Here is a 3,482-nt window from a genome sequence, read left to right as displayed (position 1 = left end):
GGGAGGTAGGGTGAAAAGCTGCTCTCTTTCTGTATAGAAGCTATCGATTGTCCTTTTTTTTTTTTTTTTTTTTTTAAAGCCTGTAGGGTCTGCCTTTAGGGCAAAGAGATTACCAGCTTCCTCTGCAGAGCAGGGATAGGTATATGGACATTAGTTATCCTGCCAAGAGTGTTGCAAGGAGTGGCTGAGCTGTGGGGGTGCTCTGGGAAAAGCTCCACAATGGAAGTAACTCAGGCCAGGGTCCCACAGGCCAAGCTGTGGAAGTGCCCTGTCAGGAATCCCACTGTGAGGATTAGTGACTGTCTTAGGGGTAGAGGCTGAGCAGCGAAAATTATCACTATCCCCTCCCACACCCCTTAAAAGCCCATTTTGGGTATTAACAATTGCCCTACCCCTCATGGCACCAGAAGTGTCTGCCTAGGGAGTACAGTCACAATGCGAAAATTCTATTGCCCCAAACTGAGCCACCCACTGTGCAAATTAGAGGCTACCTTGGACTGTACCCCCCTGCTGTGCAGATTTTTGAATACTCCCAAGAAAGCCCTTGCTGCAGAATACTGCTGCACAACTGTGTTGTGGCCTGTACTAGTTCATTCACTTCCCATTTTGGATGGATATAGCCAGATCCTGTTGGGTTCTGGCTTTTTTAGAGTACCCTATATCTTTGGCTTTAATTTCTATGTTGGTCTACTGCTTTGCAACCAAAGGAGAATAGTCCAATTTATGGTAGAGTCTTCTCTATAAATTTTCCAACCACGGAGATCACCCCTGCCCCTGGTCCACTCCAGATTCTAGGCCCTTGTTCTATCCCACCTTGTGCTGTTCTGCTCCTGCCAGCTTGGTACAAACCTTTTCTGGCAATTGATTATCTTTGGCTGATAAGTTGTTGTACTTCCAATCTTCATGAATTTAATCAGTCAAGCTCTATTTTTGAGGCTGATTTAAATAATTAGTAATGAGGATATGAAAGAAGCTCAGAAAGTTGCATGTGCCTTCTCCATCATCTTGGCTCTGCCCCTCAAAAAAGAAGTTAAGAGAGTTGCAAGAAGAAATAGACAGCAAAACTATAATAGTAGGAGATCTCAACCATACACTCTCAGAATTAGATAAATCAAACCACAAAACAAATAAGAAAGAATTTAAAGAGGTAAATAGAATATTAGAAAAATTAGGTATGATAGATGATAGATGTTTGGAGGAAACTGAATGGTGACATAAAGGAGTATACTTTCTCCTCAGCAGCTCATGGAACCTATACAAAAACTGACCATATATTAGGATGTAAAGATCTCAAATTTAAATGTAGGAAGGCAGAAATAATAAATGCTTTCTTTTCAGACCACAATGCAATAAAAACTACATTTAACAAAATGTTAAGGGTAAATAGACCAAAAAGTAATTGGAAATTAAATAATAATATCTTAAAGAATAATTGGGTGAAACAGCAAATTATAGACACAATTAATAATTTCACTCAAGATAATGACAACAATGAGACATCATACCAAAATTTGTGGGATCCAGCCAAAGTGGTAATAAGGGGAAATTTTATATCTTTAGAGGGTTACTTGAATAAAATAGAAAAAGAGAAGGTAAATGACTTGGGGATGCAACTTAAAAAACTAGAAAAAGACTAAATTAAAAACCCCCAATCAAATACTAAACTTTAAATTCTAAAATTAAAAGGAGAAATTAATAATATTGAAAGTAAAAAAAATAACTACTGAATTTCAATAAATGAAACTAAGAGTTGGGTTTATGAAAAAAACAATAAAATAGATAAACCTTTGGTAAATCTGATTGGAAAAAGGAAAGAGGAAATTCAAATTGTTAGTCTTAAAAATGAAAAGTGAGAACTCTTCACTAATGAAGAGGAAATTAGAGCAATAATAAGGAGTTATTTTGCCCAACTTTATGCCAATAAATTTGATAACCTAAGTGAAATGGATGATTACCTTCAAAAATATAGGCTTCCCAGATTAACAGAGGAAGAAATAAATTACTTACATCATCCAATTTCAAGCAAAGAAATAGAGCATGCTATTAACCAACTCCCTAAGAAAAAATTTCTAAGACCAGATGGATTTATATTTGAATTCTACCAAACATTTAAAGAACAATTAGCCCCAATGCTATATAAACTATTTGATAAAATAGGGAATTAAGGAGTCCTACAAAATTCTTTTTTATGATACAGATATGGTACTGATACCTAAACCAGGTAGGTTGAAAACAGAGAAAGAAAATTATAGACCAATCTCTCTAATGAATATTGATGCCAAAATCTTAAATAAGATATTAGCAAAAAGACTACAGAAAATCATACCAAGGATAATATACCATGATCAAATAGGATTTATACCAGGAATGCAGGGCTGGTTCAATATTAGGACAACTATTAGTATAATTGACCATATTAATAACCAAATTAACAAAAACCGTATGATCATCTCAATAGATGCAGAAAAAGCATTTGATAAAATCCAATATCCATTACTATTAAAAAAAAAAACACTTGAGAGTATAGGAATAAATGGACTTTTCCTTAAAATAATTAGTAGCATCTATTTAAAACCATCAGTAAACATCATGTATAATAGGGATAAACTGGAACCATTCCCAGTAAGATCAGGAGTAGAACAAGGTTGCCCACTATCACCAATACTATTCAATATTGTATTAGAAATGCTAGCTTTGGCAAAAAGAGTAGAGAAAGAGATTAAAGGAATTAGAGTAGGTAATGAGGAAATTATCACTCTTTGGCGATAATATGATGGCATACTTAGAGAACCACAGAGATTCTACTAAAAAGTTATTAGAAACAATTCTCAGATCTGTGGAGAAGAAAGAAATTTGTGTCCAAAGAAGAACAAAAGTACATTATGGAATGCAAAATTGCAAATCTTTATTATATTAAGTTAAAAAAAGATTTTTGCACAAACAAAATGAATGCCAACAACATTAGAAGGGAAGCAATAAATTTTTACATCCAAGAGCTAGATGGTGTAGTAGATAGAGCACCAGCCCTGAAGTCAGGAGGACCTGAGTTCAAATCTGGTCTCAGACACTTAATACTTCCTACCTGTGTGACTCTGGGCAAGTCACTTAACTCCAATTGCCTCAGAAAAAAAAAAAAAGGCATTATTTTTAAGATATATACAGATTTGACTAAAATTTATAAGAATACAAGCCATCATCCTTCAATTGAAAAATTATCAACCATTCTGGAGAGCAATATGAAGTTATATACAAATGTTTATCAAACTATGGGTATTCTTTGATCCAGCAGTATCTCTTCTTAGCCAGACATCCAAAGAGATATTAAAAAAGATAATTTTAACAATATGATACAATATTTTTTGTTTTGTTTTTCCTGCAAGAAAACTGATAGATATTATAATTTTCCTGCTATGACAACATAAAACTGAATTATTTTAAGGGTGATGATTGTAAGGCATATATTTTCAAAAATAAATTTTGCA

This window comes from Sarcophilus harrisii, chromosome 3 (genome assembly GCF_902635505.1).
Source record: "Sarcophilus harrisii chromosome 3, mSarHar1.11, whole genome shotgun sequence".
NCBI lineage: Eukaryota > Metazoa > Chordata > Mammalia > Dasyuromorphia > Dasyuridae > Sarcophilus > Sarcophilus harrisii.
This window is presented reverse-complemented; position numbering follows the sequence as displayed.